Source organism: Parus major, chromosome 8 (genome assembly GCF_001522545.3).
Source record: "Parus major isolate Abel chromosome 8, Parus_major1.1, whole genome shotgun sequence".
Classification (NCBI taxonomy): Eukaryota; Metazoa; Chordata; class Aves; order Passeriformes; family Paridae; genus Parus; species Parus major.
In genome coordinates, this window is record NC_031777.1 from 881,674 (window position 1) to 900,780 (window position 19,107).

The 19,107-nt window shown below is 38.8% G+C and overlaps 1 protein-coding gene and 1 long non-coding RNA gene across 4 annotated transcripts in view; one reads left to right on the forward strand and one right to left on the reverse strand.

Moving 5' to 3' along the window:
* Window positions 1-19,107, reverse strand: part of DNM3 (dynamin 3) — a 169,493-nt gene that overhangs the window by 98,615 nt on the left and 51,771 nt on the right. The gene's annotated exons all lie outside the window — the stretch shown is intronic.
* On the forward strand, window positions 11,985-18,336 carry LOC109022776. Its single transcript, XR_002002033.1, has 2 exons — window positions 11,985-12,057; window positions 12,358-18,336. It is a non-coding gene; the product is annotated as an uncharacterized LOC109022776 (long non-coding RNA).

Below are 19,107 nucleotides of genomic sequence, written 5' to 3' on the forward strand. Positions count from 1 at the left end.
GCCCTCAATGGCTTTTGTGAGCTCTTTTTGTGCACTTTGCTCACCATTTGAAGTGTGTACTGTCACTTGATCTGGGCATTGCTACTGCTCAGAAGTTATTTTAGCATTCTTGAAACAGATGAAAACACTGAAAGTCTCTTTAAAGAGCTCTAGTAACTGAAAATGGTCCTTTGGCCTTGGTTAATCTGTGAAGCTGACAGGAGGTGCAGGAACATTCCCGACTCTCTGCAATGTTCCTTTATCATATTGGTGTTATTTTCCAGCAGATTTAGATATTCTCCTTGGAAATCTAAGGAAACTGGACCTAGGGATTCACCTCCTTTGGTTAATTTCCACTACTACCCTGACCAAATGAAGATTCCTTCCTATGTTGTTTATGCTGCTGGATAACACAGCCTGAAATCACCAGACAAATCCAGGTGTTTACCACGTGCACACACACATATTGCTGAGCTCCCAGTAACTATCACTGAAAAGTTCCATTCTGTACAGCTTCCAACAAGTCTGAGAGGCAGAAGATCTTCAAAACTTCCCTTTCAAGCCAGTGAAGTCCTTCACTCACAGACTTGAACTTGAAGTATAACATATCCAATACATGAAAGAGCTCAGCTCTGTTCCAAGTGTACTCTATTTTATTTGACCTGTGGTGATCCTTTTCCCAGACTCTGTGCAAAAACCAAGGGCCTACCTCAGCACTGAAGAGTCTCAGTGAACTTTTAAAAACTGAACTTCTGTTCAAAACTAGGCGAAAAAATCGAAACCCTGAGACTTTGAGTAAATTTACTGCACTGTTTTCAGAGATGGTGAAATTTTCCACAACTCCACAGCAGCTTAAGGATGTTTTGAACAGTATCAGACACCAGTGCAGACTTTAGTTCTGAGTGCATTGTTCATTAAGACCTTTACAATGTGGTGCCTCTCCTGTGGTACAGCTCTATCAACTCAGCAGCTTCACAGATCTTTGATATCAATTCAATTCACTAAGACTTAAATTAACAGATGTTCCAACATATTCTATACAAATTATCTTCTTTCTATATAGAATCCTACATGAAATTATACTGCTGATCACATTTTTTTCCTCACTTAAAAAAAAAAAAGAAAACCACACTCCTTTCATTTTAAGCTCCATACTATTCATCTAGCAGTTTGTTTCCCTCTCCTCTACTAGCAGAAAATATAATACAGGAAAAGATTTAAATGAAAAACAGATCTGTGTAGTGAATTGCATATGGTTTCCATTTTCCTCCATGCAATGTTTCATAGAGAGTCAACGAAGAAATCCCTCCCACAAATCCGGATCTGAAGTCCACTTTCAGAATCTTGTCAGCACAGGAGTTAGGAGACAACTCTGTGCATGAAAATGCTGCAATCCGTCTGTGCCCTACCTTGTTAGGGTAAATCATTCCTAGAAAGTACCACTGGATCTAGGTAATAAATCAGTATTTAGAAATATGCACACTCAGATGATGCTGGCTGTGTCTGTGTGAACCTGCTCTTTTCAGGCATGCCAGCTTTGGTGTGCAGCACACAGATTGCTGCATTTTATGCCTCTTTGCAGCAGGGTTTTCCAGCACTAACAACTTTATACTTAGTTGACATTCTCCGTGCTAAACTAAACCCAGCCAATAAATAGCACTTCTGCCAAAAAGCCTCCATAACTATGACATTCCATCAGCTTTCCTAGCTGATTCAAGTAATTATTTCCAAAGTTTTTCTGACTTTGTTTACATAAAACTCATCTTTTCCTTCTATTCCTCATAGCCTGAACTAATTTTTTTCCCCTGCATTCTCAGAAGTTCCTGGTGACATCCAAACACCAAGGCAAGCGTGCCATGTTTCTATCAGACACCAAAGGAGGTTTACAAAGCACGAGGCTCCTTCTTTCCCACTCTGGGGGTTTCCATGTCAGTGAATGAGAATGAAAGACGAGCTGCTGTTTGTCAGATGTGTTTGTTGTTTCTGTGAGTTAACAACTGTTTGGATTTCATCCTTTTTAGAGACCGGCTTTAAGTGAGCCATGAGTGGAATGCAAAAATGAAACAGAAAATCTGGAACACCTTCTCTTTTACCTTCTCAAGGTAAAGATCCAGGTAGGAGGGGGTGTTTGTGTAGAAAAATGTTCCCAAAAGCACTACTTGGTGAGCACATCAGAGCCACACAGAGCTGCTCCCTGGAAAGAAAAGACACTGAAGTTCTGCAGAGTTGCAAGATGAAAGCAAAGACAGACCAAGTTTACTAAAACTTAGCAAAATCCTATCTGACAGTATCTTGCCTTTAAGAGAATGTGCAGCAGTATGGGATGAACACATCCTGCCTGACAGACAAACCCTCTGCTTAAAGAGGTGCTCAGCATCTGTGCATTGATGTGCCTGTTCAGAAAAATCCAGAGCACAGAGGTTACCTGGTATGTTGGTCTATTTCTGATGGAGAACTGTGGGATGAGAATTCTTTAACATGTTGAAAGAAGAAAAGGAAGTTTTGCTGATTCTATGCCTCCTTATATTTGCACATATAAAAATGAAAAATGTTACCCAGGGAAAAAAGCAGTTGGCAGAAAACTAACAAAAAAGTTAAAAATATGAATATAGAAGAAAGTATTTCCTTTTTTTTTCACCTATTAAGATGGAAAACTATCTGTATTACGTGCTCTAAAATCATGTAACAGAAATGGCATCCCCACATTAGCTCAGTTCCACCTGGCACTTCAGACCTTCACATCCTTGTGTGCTGACCCTAAAACTCAGCCAGGTCAGGTGTTGAAAAAACCTGAGTATTCAAGGTTTTCAACAACACCTTCTAATCCCAGAGTCTTCACATTAAATTCATGTCCAGATGAAGCCAGGCTTCCATGAACAAACCTTTCTCTTGGTTATTCCCATTTCCATACAGTTATTTCAAATTACTTTTTCCCAGCTTTAGTACGTTTTCACCATTCCAAACTCTGAATTTGCTTTCAGAACATTCTCAGGTACCTGACAACTCTTCTCAGTTTACTATTTTTTACTGTTAAGCCTACACTAAAATATTTTCTTTGTTAAATACCAAAACCCACACAGATCCACATGTGGAATAACCCAGGACATCTCCCTGGTGTTTTTAGCCAGTCCTGGTCTACAAGGTATAAAATCTGAAAACCTTCTTTCTCAGTGCATTAGAGGCCAACACATCTAGTAACAATTAAAACACTTGTTGAAGTAGTCCAGAAAAAGCATAGAGAGGTACTGGAAAATAATATTGTACTACAAAGTCATTTGGTTTTTTTTAATACATACAGCAGGTATGTAAACTTTTTTAGCTGTAAAGAAGTTCAGCTTCATCAGGCTTGTGAAACCTGCTTGGTTACAGAGTTTCAGAGGCATACTGAGGCATCTCAGGTATATTTACTCATCATTTTCCTGTCTCTCTCTCTGGATTTTGTCCTTTGAACTGAATTTTCAGGTCTCACTCTACTTGAATAGTGTTTGTGAATGATATGCAAAGCAACATTAAAATGCATAAAATTGCTGCTGCTTCTGTATTTTCCACATTTCCCACATGATACCCAACACAAGGCAGTGCTTTGGTCCAGTGCTCAACCAAAAAAACACTTTTGGAAGGCTTTGGGAAAGGACACATTTAATAAACACACCTTGCAGCTAGAGTAAAAGGTAACAGAAGGTCCCTTAGGGAATCGAGAGCAGAGCTGTCTGCCTCATTTCTAAACTTTAAGCAGCCTTCAGAATATCCTGAGATTCTCAGCAAGGGAACCACTGCAGAGATGTGAAATGTGAGCAGTGATAGGGGCAAGCTGATCTTGGGTGTTACCTGTTGAAGCAGCCAGAAAGGGTTGAGCTGGGTTATTGGATGTTTTAGAGGTTTTGTTCTTCAATCAAGACCTGATCCTCAGGAGGGTAAGTGTTACACATAAAAGACTTGGACAAAATCTTTGCTATCTTAGGTTGAAGTACTCAGTTGGACAGCAGAGGGGGTAATTCTGTTCATCCAAGGAAAAGTCATTCCATCAGCAAAAGGAAGGCCTGGGATGAAGCTGTGGAGACTCATGAAAGGAACAGATCAATATGCAGTGATGGTTGCTGCCAGTGAGAGACCACAGAGCACAGATCAGCATTGCAAGAACATGAAAGGAGAGGAGAGTCATGAACCATCCCCCAGAAAAACATACTGAAGCAGTAACAGGGAATTCAAAGAATGAACACTGCTCCTTTTGGGGTTCTGTACTGCAAAGGTGAAGTTATTGCTGTGATTTCAAACAGTCATAGGGAGAGGGAAGAATTTTCTGTTGTCTGAAGAGTGTGAACCAAGAGGAATCAATGGAGGTGTTTGTCATGACTAATACTTTTAAAGCATCCCCTGTGTCTAACATGATCCACCAGGAAAGGAACTTCAATCAACTCTTCAAAAGCTCTCCATAGTCTCTCTCACATGACTCCATCTCTCAAACTTTGAGTAAATTGCTTGATTTTTTCTGGAACTTACACGGGCATTTGAAAATGCTTAGTAATTTGAGAAAAGGAAACTACTATGAACATAACGAGATTGAACTTACATTTTACTAAACTACTGCTTAGTAGCTACAGTGAATTTAGGCAGTTGGATATTTTGAAACACTAAGAAATATCTACCCAGCCAACATGATGGCTCACAGGTTTTTAGAACACATCTTGCCTCAATTGCTCAGAGAACATTAGTAATGCCACAATAAACACACATCTTCCTGCACTGTGTGTAAAGCTACAGCTGAGGCAAAGCACTGAAACTTTATTTGTAAAGCAGCCAGGTGAAGGAAATAACAGAGAAAGTCTGCTCAGCTTTATCAGAATTTTAAACTGATAAATCATCCCTTGGTTAGCCAAGAACAACCAACACATACTGCCATGAAGGGAGGACACAACCTCTCTTTTGTTGAGGCTCCTGAGGCTCAAGTGACAAAAATTTCTGTTGCTTTTAATTGGGAGATACATAGAGTGGTAATGAGGAATTCTGAAACCTCTCTTCCTCCGAGACACTGATAAAAAAAGCAACTATAAATACCAGGGGCAACGTAAAAAATATTATAACAGTCTGTTGATCTGTTAACTCTTTGTTTCCCACGTCTTCAAGAAACATATTGAATGTTTTAGGGAGGTTTTAAGTTATGCCTGAGAGCACTATCATTCATCAGCTCACATGAAAATTTTGCAGAAATCAGATCTCAAAATCTTTGGGCAATCAAAAGGCTTTTAAGATTAAGGCACTTAATTCTAATTTAAATGCTTATAATTAACCCAGCAGGAGTAGGTGATTGAATCTTCATACCTGCAGAAAGAGTCAGACGTGACCACTCCTTGGGTATCACTTATTAACCTTTGGAAACCGGATTTAGATTTCATAAAAGAGGATGAGTTGTTCTGGTATGGATTCCATGGAGCTGCAGAAATGCAGTTTTGACAGTCACCTCTGCTCTGAGTTTACACCTCTGCACAGCACAAATGACAGACTGCTGCACTCAGCCTCAGGAAAGGAACTCCAGGTTTCACATTCCACAACCTGGCTCGTTATTGTTAAGTCTTTATCAAAAGCAAGAAATCGATGAATAAATTACATTATGAACAGAAGTTTTGGCAACACAAAGACGACACTTCACGCAGCAGTTAATATAAAGAGAGGATAATGGTCCTGCCAAAGACAATAAATACTAGAAGAAATGGCTTTCAGTTTTAGAGGCCCTGAGCAATATCGCTGGTGTTCATTTTAAGATCTCCTTCTACAACACAATTCCCTTAAGATTGTTCTTAAATGTGAAAAGGATGGATGTTTTTGTTTTGGGATCATTCACAATGTTGGAATTGCAAACCACAGGCTTGAACTGAGGTGAGAGTTAACATCACTTTGCCACTAATTTCTTTCAACTGCATCCTTCTCTTTCTTGATCTCCCTTCCCCCCTCTAAAAAAATCTCCAGGCATTACTATCGAAAATATACTCATGTAATAAATCATGTATTTGCTCTCACGTGACTGGTATTCATTAGAGTCAAAGATCTCAGAGATCTGCCCCCAGAGTGTATTATGTTACTGAAACATAGAAATAGCTGCAACACAAAGTTTTGCCAGAAAAAAAACCCACAAAAGTAACAACAAACTGTCTCTCAGTTGGGCAGAAGAAAGAATGTTCATAAAAATATTTCTGAGGGGTAAATCAAACCCCAAAGTCTAATTAGACAAAACCAGCAGTTTAAACCAACAAGACACAGGATTTTTAACTAGAAACTTCTAGAAGTATACACTTTTTTCAGTCACCCAGGCAATTTTCAAAGAGAATCTTTTCCTAGAACAGAATGGAAAAAGAAACATAAACCACTACAAGTTTATCCATTATATATCCTGGCTTTTGTTAAGCAGTAAACAACAGGCTCCTACATTCCCTCAAATGCACCCCTGTACCATGCAGTTATTTTGCTTTAGCGAATGCTACAATCATTTTGTAGCAGAAGTGACATCTCCTGTGAGAGAGGCAATGCTATTCCAGTGATGTGGTAACCTGACTGAAACATTTGAGACTGAGTGGGGAAAAAGGAACGCTCCATTCAGCTGCACATCTGGGTTTTATAAAGGGTCCAAAAGCTTAATGCTAACATGCTTCAGGGCTAAAACACGGCTGAGGAGATCACAGCAGTCAAGAAACAGGACAGTGTTAATCCAGGGCATATCATGCTCTTCACCACTGCTCTGAAAATTAACTTAGCTCAGCTCATTTTGCATCCCCACTAATTGTGCGTTGTGTATGAGTAAGCAATGACTAAGGAAATGTCAAAGCTATTCCATATCCTGTTCTTTTCCTGAAGAAAAACATGACAGGCAGAGAGGATACCTCCCATTAAGGCCATAACAATTCAACAAGGCAGCTGGGGTTTTTTTCAGCAGGAATGAAATAACCTAAATGCAATCTAAACATTGCCAGTCATTATAATCACTTGTTACCACTGTGCTGGGCACACATGGCTCCCCCAACCAATCTACTACCTAAATATCAGTTTAGATATTCAAATATAGATCATATATAACAATATTTTGTTTTATCTATATGTATATAATATTAGATATAAGATGAGCATGAGTGCATACACAGTTTAAGCTGAAAAATGCACAGTGAGCACAAAGTCAAGTGTACATGAAAACACCTACTCTGTAGTACACTGGTTCTTTTCCAATATTTCAGATTATTCACTGATAAACTTTGACCACTGGCTAGAAAGGCAGAGAAAATAGTCAACAATATAGACCAGAAAGTGATGCACATATCACAGCCATGGTGAATATAACCAGACTGCTGAAGAGGCAAAAAGAAGTGGCATCAATATCAAACCTCCTGTTGGGTTCCTCTCAGCTGTGAGGACAGAAATCAGCAGTGGATCTCTACAGGTGTCCACATCAGAGGTGCTGAATTGTCCCCTGCACACCAAAGGTAAAGGAATCACGGGCTTCTGAACGTGGTTGTCATGAATTTAATCTCAAGATATCCAAAATAGCTGGACTGAGCCCTTCTAGCTCTGCCTTCTCCCCATTTGTGTCTCTCCCAGAAACCTGAACAAAGTTTGAGACAAAGGACATGGAGCAGAAATGTGGGATTGGGCAGAGAAAGAGTAAATATCCTAAAGCATCCAAACTACATGTGTGATGAGAAGGGAGAGGACAGGGGCACAAGTATGATAAGGGATAGAGGAAGGAAAAAGGACTGGGAACAGGGAATACAGTGTTTAGAGACTGTGGTTTTCACCAGTCCATTATATGTTACAGAAACTACACAGCAGAGGGGCATTAGGCTGGAACATTATCCAGAGCTGTACTAAACTAATTTATAAAAGATCAAATCACTGACTGCAATACTGAGGCCAGACTGCCTGGAAAACTGTGCAGCACATAGATGTGGCTCTGAGCAGTCCTGTAACCTCCACAGAGGGGTCCCAACCAAAGGGGGCTTCAGTTAGCACTGCTAAACTCCTGCCAGCCTCACAGCCTTTCCAGACACCACCAATAATGCTAAAAACAACACATGAGGATGATGGTACAAGCTGAAAATGAGCACCACACTTCAAGAGCATGTTCTCATAACAATGGGTACAGCTACTTAAAAGCACAAATCATGCCTACATGCATTGGCCAGAAGCAACAATATTGCTAAGGGACAAATTTTCTTTTTTGTAAATTTAAAATGAAAAAAATGACTCTGATCACAGTGGAAGACCAAGAAACAACAGGACTGCAGGACTGCATTAGGCCTTGAGCAGCCATAAGTGATATTCATTAAGCAAAAAGGTCACAAACTCTACAGAAACAAGAATCAGATACTCTTGCCTCATGCTGCTGCTTCCTCCACCTTCACCTCTTCTGTCCCTACATTATCCTCACCTTCCCTCTTTCATCCACACCCCAGGAACTCTGCATAAAAATAAACACAATTGAGACTGGTTGCATTTTTTCACTCTCACTGGCATTTCATTCTCTTCTCACTTTGTTCACTCAGCTCCAAAATAGATTCTGGAGGCAGTTCTGCAGGGGTTTTTCACTCTGCTGGCAATGATAGCCTGCTCATACTGTTGCTTGTATCTTATGCCCACCTATTTTTAATCCTTTTAAATCATGATTTAGCTTATTGAGTGCCGAAAAGGGTTAACCTTTGCTGCTGGATGTGCAAAAAAAAACCTACAGCAAATCATGGCAGACGACTTTCTCTTTGAGAATTTCAAAAATAGCTATGTACAATTGCCTGCTATTATTTCAACTCATTTATCAGCTGCAGACATCCCACTTACTCTTCTGGAGTTCCCTGGATCGTATCTAGTGCTTTTACAAAGCAGAAATACAAAATTTACAATTTTCCAGAAATTTTCTACAGTAACTTTTTAATGCAAAAACACACAATAATGGCAGTTCAGCCACTTCACCGTGGAAATGTGAATATTTTGTTGAGTCTGAGATGTTCTACAAATAAGAAGCTCCTGTGCTACCCACACACTTCATGACCATTTCAAAGATGTCCATCCTGTTCAGTGTGAAGAATGGCCTAGCACTACACTGCTGTCTGCCAGGAAAAGAAAACAATCCAGCTATTTTCTTCTTCACAGCAGTCCTCCAAACAAGCATTAATTGAAGAAGAAGTTGGACTTCTCAAAATCCTTGGTTTCCTCCAAGTTAAAAATCAAAGAATATTGTCAGCTTGTGGAAAATAATTTCATCACGGGGCTGAGTTCACAGGCACGGCAAGAACGTCAGCAGGATGATAAACTCGTGAAAAATGGAAGTTTATCACTACCTTTGGAAGGCACTTAGTATAAACTATGGGTAACAGTTTATTATTGATACTGACTCTCTGAGTGGAGATTACTGCAACCACGAGAGCAGCGTGCCATGCTGCTAAAAGTACAGGCCAGCCTCAGAAACTGACTGGAAGCAGTTCAAATCCCACTGCAGAGATGGGGAGCTATTTAGTGAAAGATTTCAAATATTTCAAGTCTATTGTGAACTTGGTATCAGAAAGAATGGATTTGTCAATGGCTTTTTGGGCCTATTCCTTTCCAAACAGAAATCAAGTGGAAAAGGAGGGATTTGGTCTAAACATCTAAGACAGATGCGTGTAAGCAGCTGAGCAGCCCTTAGGAAGGAAAGAAAAAGTGCACTAGAGATGCACTGTACTAGAGATTCTCCCCAACAAGGCTTTAGCATCTTCCTGAGCTCCCAGAACAACCCAAACCCTCTGTCCTTCTCCTTCATTCCTCTGAAGCTCTGCTTTTGCCAGGAAACAAAATTTACAGGGAACAAATTTCCAGGCCGCAGTGTGGGGAGCTATTCTGGTTCTATTTAACCATCTCAGGAAAAACTCACAGACTAATGCTGCTGCACTTGGCAGTGAGATCCCAATCTTCACTTCCCTCAGCCCTAAACCTGCTTGGTTCATTAATGTTTTGCCTTCTGTTTTATTCAGCCTACGTCCCTTTCTGTTTGTATGGAAAGAAGATCCCTGGAACGCTGTCTTTCCTTGACAACATAATTTCTTGCTCTTGGTGACACATGAAGTAATTAATCTCTGACAGTTCCTCACTGGGGAAAATCTGACTACTCTACTGAGGGTCCCACTCGCAAAAATCACTCCTCAATCTTTCCAAAATTGTATTCCTCTTCTACAAGGCAAGTGCCAAGTGGGAATTCTATAAAAAAGCCAGGCCCTACAAATGCAAAGATACACAGACAAGGAGCCCCCCCGGTTTAGCCATGGTGTAAGCTCCACTTTCTCCCTTGTTACAGTTTTATTTTCAAAAGCCCTTGCCCACCAACTCACTCTCTCTGACACACTTGTTGCTGGTTTTTAAGGAAGTGAAGCACACATCACATGAAATCTCTCCAAACCTTTGCCTTCGCTAATTAAACAAGAAACCTCAGCACTGCTTGGACACGCTTTAGTCCCCTGTGACCCAAATGGGAGAGCTGGAGGATGCACATTCTGAAACAGACACTCAGTGCATGGCCTGCCACCAACCCAAAGCAGCCTGAAGGTGACTTTTCATTGGGCTGAGACTGCAATTCCAATTCCCCATCATCCAAGTTTGTTGCATTCATTCTCCCTGAAGTGAGAGCTCTGCAACCTGTCCTGTGCATGCCTCTAGGAGCTCCAGCTCTCTCAGAATCTGCCAGCATTTAGGAAGAATCAAATCATTTAGGACAGCAGAGCTCACAGCACACATTTATTTACATACATTCCTGTTCAGGAAGTTGGTGGAGATCTATCTCTCAAGATACTAATATTTGCCTCACAATTCCAGGCAGAAAAATAACTGCTGGCACCAATTCCATCCAGTGCATATCCAGATCCAGACACAATCACCACCAGGCTCGACTTGAGAAGAGCTAACTTGTTCTGTTAGCTGTTGTGTTAGACCATGGGCTAAGGCAGATTAAGAAAACTAAAAAAAAAAACAAAAAACCCCACACAACAAAATCAATCTAAGTACAACACTTAGATTCAACAGAATGAGTAACAAAGAAAAAGAATTTACCGGAGAACAAGGCTGGTTGCCTGTGGGGAGAATATCTTAAAATCTACGGTAAAGTCATAGCTGGCAAAATTCAATAGATCTGGTAAACATCAAAGATAAAATTCAGCAGAATAATTCCACCAAGCACCATTAAAAGAAAAATGGGACCAGCAGGGTTACCAGTGAAAAACAATGCCAGGCCTAATAGCACTGATCTACCAGAAGCAATTTATTATGACACCAGAAATAGCTATTTTCACAGTGGATGCTTGAAATGAAAACTTTAAAGCTTCTTTAAGTCTTGAGCTATAGCAAAGTATTCAACCAGCCAGCCAAAATAGCTGAAGGGAAATAGGAAGGCCACATGTGGAACTAATTACTCATGTAGAGGCTATGACAAAGAACATTTCTCCAGACTTTTCATGGGGGCTTCACTTTCAGGAAGTAACTCTAATTACTGTTCAAGTCTCGGCAGCCTGCATGCCGCTGACAGTTCCAAGAAAAAATGAACCTATTTGCCCTTTTCTTGGTCTGAAATGCCAAAATAGAAAAGCACAACTAGAGTCATTAAAAAAGAAAGAAAATAAGCGTTGGCTTATTACATTAGTTGCCCGAGCAGAACCCTTTTTATAAATTTGGTTTTTCAGCCTTCACAAAAGAGCAAATTCTGCGTCTACATTAACTCGCTCTCTGTTGGCTGCAGTGAAACTGTACATCTTGACTTTTTACAGCTTTTCCATACTGGGGCCCACTTCCTGCCCAGTTGAAGAAAAAAATCTGGCCTGAAGATGAAATGACTGCTTAACATTACACTAAAACATCTGGTACCATTTTATACACAGACCCATGTCTGAGAGCAGGCAATTCTAGCGGTCTCACCAGCGGCACAGTGCATACCCAAACCTCCCCAGGGTGACATCATCCCATATATGGACTCTCAGGCCCAGCCCTCCCCCTTTTCCTGGTCCTAAATTCATTGCCAGATCCCCAGTCTGCTGCAAATGTGCCACGTCAAGACTGGAAATCACAGCACTTCAGTGTGTTTCAGTGAGTGCTGCAGAGTGTGAGCGAGAGCCGAGCACAACCCGTGATGCAGGAAGGCAGTTTTTCCCCGAGACTAAAAGAGGATTTAAAATAAATAAATAGACGCGTCCGGAGATCCTGCTCCGTCGCCCCAGTGTTCAGACTACCTGTTCAGGACAATGCTGTTGTACAGTAGTCTGCACATTGGTTAGACTGGGCAAGGGAAAGCGGCGGCGTGGACTATTGGGGACGCAAGTTGCTCTTGCCAAGGAGAAGACACTCATTGCTCCTTTCAGATCTCATATCCAGTATTTTTCTTCACAGGTTTTGCACACTAGGGAATAAGAAACGCTAAGGGACACTGTGAAAAAGGAGGACTGCAGAATAAAGCGGGGAAGACATTCTGGTAAGGCCTACTTTGGAAGAACACCTGGCCTATGACCTGGCGAACCTAGGTGACTCCCCTCCCCCCTTCCTCCAGTCATCACTGCAAGAAAGATGGAGCTCTGATGGTGCACTAAAAGCCATGCAAGAAATGAGAGAGGTATATTGCCTAGAGGTACACTGCCTAGAGAAGTGTACAACAGTAAAGCTAAACTCGGTCATTGCTTTTTTATTCTTTTCTTTTTTTTTTAAATTAATTTAAAATAAAGCTTTTTTTCCCCCACAAACTAAAAAGGTAAATTTAATTTATTTTTTTTTTACTTGTAGCTGTCAGTATAAATATTTAAGAAGTATATTTTTTTTCTTAGGTTTGCTAGAAGTTTGTATTCTGAATAGCTCCTGTTGTGATCTATGACGTGAAGATCAATTTTAAAAAATTATTTTTGCTTAAAGTAATAAAATACTAGAAAAGAATGCATGAATAATATTTTAAATTATTGTAAAATATATTATATCACCTCTGGAAAAACTGTACTTAGTTTTTAATATGTAGTTGAAACTTCTTTGCAAGTAACTTATGCTAGACGTGCTAATGAAAACCGGGAGGGAAACCAGAGAAAAACTGACTACTCCATGCTAGGCTGCTGCCATATAGAATACAAAACCTTTGATTGTCAGGAAAAATTACCTTTTAAAGTTCAGGAAGTGATAGGGAAAAAAAAAATAATCAATCAATAAATAAAAGGGAAGAAAGAGCTTTCCAACCCGATACCTGGCTGGACATTGCATGGGAGTGATCAGAACCGATTGATTGCTGCCGCTCTCATGAGTACTTTGAATCGCTGATAATTCTTCTTCCATTCAAAATGATAAGTTGCTTTGTCCTGAATCCCACTGATAAAAATGGAATTTGTAAACCAATGCAGAAGTTTGCTTTGGTGAATTTCCAGCTGTCCTGGTAGGGGAAAAAAACCCTCAGGCTGAATGAAATCCCCACGGACAAAATAATACAAAAAGTCTGGGCTGCAATTTGATACCAGCCGAACTCCAGAGTCAGCTCCCCTAAAGTTAACAGTAGTAACAAACTACTGCAACTGGAAAAAAATCCCACCTTTATGGTGCTCATTATTACCAGGAAGGCTTGGAATAGCTGTAAAAAGAATTAGAATAAATATGCAGCCATTAGTATTATAAGCAGCCGATTTTGCAGACTGTGTTGTATTTTAGACAGCCTTCATGCTATATTTTTTCTTTTCAAAAAAAAAATATCTGTATATTATGCTGATCTTTTCCATTGCTCCTTTGATAATCAATAAAGGAGCTATTGGGGAGAACTGGTGGTGTATTGTTGGTGTGATGGTGCCTGGACTGGCTGCCTTAAAGCTTACAAAGCAAGGACTAGCACTGTCATTTCCCTCTGCCTCCCAGCAAAACTTTTCTTTTGACCAAAAAACTCTTTTTTAATGTATATATACACTTATAAATTATTCAGCCTCTCTTCCTTTATTTTTTTTTTGCAAATATTATTTTTAGGATTAACTTAGTGGGGTTTAATCCATTATAGTAGGACAAGTAGGTGGAATTTTTAATTTCGTTCTGCTTTAAAGTGGAGTTACAACACACAGTTAAATGTGGTCATTAAATTAAAGGAATGGAACTAGAGTCAAACTGGCATTAATATTTCTCAATCTCTGATTGCTGTCTTAGGCATAGCAAATCTGAAAAGTTTTATGACTTAGATTTTGCTTTAGCGGTAGAAAAATGTTTCCAAATCTTGTTAAGAAACTCGCTCAGTTTTGCTTTCAAGGGGAATATAATTGTCTGCATTTTTTTTTTCTCTCTAATGCTTATTTGCAAAGCTACTTTTTTTTTTTTTTTTTTAATTCTGATCTAGAAATTAAGGAAGGAAATACTGTTATCCAGGGAATAATAGGCTCTCCATGAAAACAGTGTTGCAGATAGCCTGTGTTAACTTTTGCTAAATAAGCAAGGACGATGGAAACACATGGAACGAGTGTTTCTCTTATCTCTAGTCTAGTATTTGCATTAATCTTTATTTTAAATGACCTTTCTGGATTTAGGAAGTGATTCCCCTCCCATACACCCGTGACTCTTCAAAGTTACATTTTTAGACTGTAAGGCTGAGATTGAGGAGGCCCCCTTGGCGTGGGGCTTGGAAAGGAGGCGGGGGGGGAAACGCAGAGTGCAAAGCAGCAGATATGGAAAGAAAGGCTGTATTGTTAACAATGAATAAGGAAGTATATCGACCTCAGTTCAGTAATCAAAACATTTTCAAAGTGAATTAAATGATTCTGTGGTTCTTAAAACGCTGTTGGTTTAGTTGTAACAATTTTTAATTGATCATAGTGACAGGGAAGAGATTTTCAATAGTTATAAAACAAGATGCTTTAAACATGCATATCAACAAACACAAATAGGCTGCATATAAATATTTCAAGAAGGAAAAAAAAAACAAAAACAAAATACTAACAAATATTACTTTTTGTAATGAATAAAAAAAAATTAGCAGGACCCAATGAATATTAATCATGGTGAAAGTTCTCTAAAGCCAGGATGACACCAATGCTTAAGCCTGTTGTATGAACTGATACATATTACCATAAAAAGCACATTAAAGCCAGTAGGAACATTTAATTAAATAGTTGAGTGTTTCAATATCATAGACTTTCTTTTGTCTTAAGGGAGTGTATTTTTTTAAACTGCACTCAAAAAAAAAATTAAATAGGGAAGAGGAAGAAAATATTTCAAACCTATTCTAACTATTCCTTTAATGTTAAAAATAAAAGGAAAAGAGAGAGAAGGGTGAGGGTAAATCAGTTAACTTTACAGAAATAAATATAGATCAAATAAGCATCCAAATGTGAAAAAAAAGTTACTTTTTTAAAAAAACCATGTCATTTGCCATCTTTCTGCCTTGTCATTAAGCTGCATGATGGCTCCTGTATTACCATTGCCAGTGCTATTTAGTGCATCTGTATTTTCAGAGCATAAAGCCACTGCCATGCTCCCCACGCTCCTTACCCCCCTTCCTGTACTATCACTGTGCATCCAGACCACCCAAGTATCATTTCTAGAGGGAAAATATTTTAATCAAAATAGCAAAATATCTGCATCTATATAAAATGCTCATTATAATCTTTCAATCAAAATCTGTTAAGCAGAATGGAAAATGAAAAGCCCTAAACTTTAATGTGTTGGGTTTTTTATATAATATATTTTAATCAAGAACATAATTTTACTTTTACTTGTAAAAGGCTTTGCTTCCTGAACTGTACTTTATTTAGAAGAAAAAAAAAAAATCTTAATTGAAATACTATTAAGGGTTAGGTTTAAACCTACAAAAAGACAGGAAATGCCACAGTTAAGAATGAAACTTTCCTGAATTATTCTACTGTAGTTCTGAACTGCATTTTACACAGCACTGCAAAGCAGTACCTAAAAATAACAGCCTTCCTTTAAATAAAGAGTCCTGATCACTACTGGAGGGAATTCATATCTCTGTTCAGTTTCCAAGGTACCAATATTTAAAGTCAGTTCTTTAAAATAAGTTTCTGTAAATACAATATTGGCAATCATATTTTTTTGTTGTTGTTGTTTTGAATATTCTTAAATATTCTCAAGCCCTTTACTGACTCAGTGTGTCAACCAGACACAGCACATAAAAATCTTAAGTCCTTTAAGTGAGTTAACTACAATCCCAAGGAATTTCAGTTTTTAAATAAAAATCAAGTGGAGATATTCATCTAGTCATGTCTAGTAGCACCCAGTGAATTAAGTGAAGGGAAAACAAACTTGCCTCTGTTGAGATGTAAAGCTTTTTGCTGATTCTTTGATGAATTCTAAATGTGTACAGTTATTAGAAAGACGGCACAAAGTTTCCACTTACGATTTTCTTCCCAGCACAGCCTCCCTGACAGTTGTTAACAGAAAACCTATTCTAGAAAATGCAGACTTCTGCTATTCCAATATTCTGTACTACAGGCTGCCGACGATTCTGACTCTACAATTCTTTGTTATTTCAAGAAGGATCCATAAAACACAAAGTGAGACCTAAATTTCTTCCAGGCTAAAAATTTTTCATTTCTTTAGCAGTTATGCAGCAGTTAAATCTAATTAAATCAGTGAAACAATCAGAGTTTATTATCTCTATTTTAAAAATACTTCTAATTTTCCACTTCTCTTTTTCTTCAAAATGGTCAAGCGAGTAGGAAGCATTGTCAACTTAAATCATTCTCTTAAAATTTTACTTAGAGCTACAAAAATTTAAGTAAGCATTTTATAAAGACAAACTATTTAATGTATTGGAATTCATTTTCCAAGTCTGAATTAGTTAGCCATGTTTTGTGGTTGATTCATTTATTTAAGACATTGTATTCCACCTTGTTAGGTTCAAGGAAAATTTTACTAATATAATTGATAAAGTTAACTCGTATAGTCAATTTGTATATTAACTAAAATGCATATTATTCTTTATGGCAAAATTATTAGAGACAGAACACCTGAATTATCACATACTGATTTATTATTAATTTAATATAAAACCTCAGCACTATCCCCACCTTTAATCCCTGGTAATTTATAATCAGTTTTCAGGCTGAACTTAAAATTGTTTGCCTGCTATTCTGAATGGGATATGTTTGAGAAGGGTTTGAAAGCACAAGTTTGTTGGTTACCTATGGTGGCACTAGCGAGCAACAGAGATTCAAGAACACCATTACAAACCAGAAAAATTTCATCTGTAGAGAAAATTAATACAATTATTCTTTTCCCCCTTTTAAAGTTCTGATGGGTTTTATACCTTACGAAACAATATCCCCAGTGATGTTGCAAATGTCACTGCAAAACTGGATTATAGTCACTGTGTATATTCTGTATAGAGAAAATTCAGCAAAGCAGATTATCTTGTGATGTGAAATGATGTTTTTGATCTCTAGTACAGTCCATATTTAACTGAAAAAAACTTACTGAAGTTTTATGAGGTTAATTTATTTTGTCAGAAAGTAGAGATTTTGAGACAAAGCAAAATTTAAATAACACACAAACCAAAATATTAAAAGGAATATAATACATCTACAGCTATCACATATTAGCAAAATTGATCTAAAGTGCAACCAGTTTTCTTTCCAGCACATTCCCTATAATGGGGTTAATGTGCAAGTGGCGGCCTCCATTTATACAGAAGGATTTTTATTTTTAACATCCCAGATTATTGTACTTATCTACTCCTAGAAAATATGCACTGTATAAACATATCCTTTATCTTGAACTTCAGTATTTCTGTGCTTCCATGAAGAGTAAAAACATCTGGTTAAATTACTATGTGCAAGTACAATATGCAGGCAAAACCCTGTACCAATTGCATCTAAAATAAACCACGGCTTCGGTTCTTTTTGCTTTCCCAAATGTCCAGCGTGAGCAGTCTGTTGAAATCGCATCCCTGATATGTGTCAGCACGATGATAACTCATGTACCAAGCTTCTTTTCTGAATAAAATCAAGTTCTGTTCTTGTTCTGCAGCTGCCAATGTTTTAAAGTTTAATTCTGCTATGTGTGTTCCCCCCAACAAACGCCCCCCAAAGTGGACTGGCACAAAGTGTTGCACAGCAGCGGCGATGGCTCCAAGGGACTGGCTGGACGGAGTTGTCATGTGTCTGCCTGTCTACACTTGCTGTGCAGAACATCCTCTCACCTGTACAGCAGGCACAGACAGGCAGTCGCATGACAACCCAGCCTGAGGGACAGCCACCAGTGGGACCCCGCTCTGACAGCCCAGAGCATCCGCAGCACCAGCTCCAGCCAAGAGTCGCTCTGGACCTCAGACGGCCGGTCAGTCACCAAGCCCAGAGTCAAAGCAGCGCTGCCTGTGAAGTACAATAAAACCCACTGCTGAAATTCTTACTGTGCTTCCTATAGTGCTCTTTTCCTAGTTGTTCTCATCAGCTCGCTACCAGTAATTTATTTATTAGGAATTTATTAAGTGATTTATCCCAGCCCTGCGGTACCTCCGTATGTTCTGTTCTCCCGTTTGCTTCCCAGGCATCACTCGATTCTTGCTGTATAAAACTCCCTGACATTCCTGCTCGCCACAGAAGCCAAGAGCAGCTTATTGTGTGGCGAGTTCATTCTGTAAACATACACCATGTCAGACCTTGGAGTAACTTCTCCCTTTTCCACTCTCTCACCTCCTCACTTATTTTTGTCATTTCGCTCTCAAATCTCACATAATTTTACAACAGGGAACTGTAAAATTGTAAAACACAATTATACAAAATTATAATACAAACTGCATCTATCACCGGATGTTGACAATAATACCATTTACTATTGGAATAGAATGGAAATATTTTCTCTGGAAGTAAGACTAAAGGAGATTTTTCCCCACCAATGTAAATTTCACATTTTAGAAATTCTAATCCTGGAATCCAGCTTGGCATCCTTTCTCAATGAAATCTCTGGATGCTTTAGAGAAAATAATAAAACCACATTCTATGGCCATGCACTGCAACAATGCTACATCACTTTACAAATGGCATCCATATCTTCACAGTAAAGAGGCTTTTTTATTCACAAGTTAGAATGACATTCCACATTCCCAAAGTCTATTTCATCCTAATGCAGAGTGGCTAATTCACAAAGTTCAGATTTGCAGGCTGACTCTCAAATGAACTT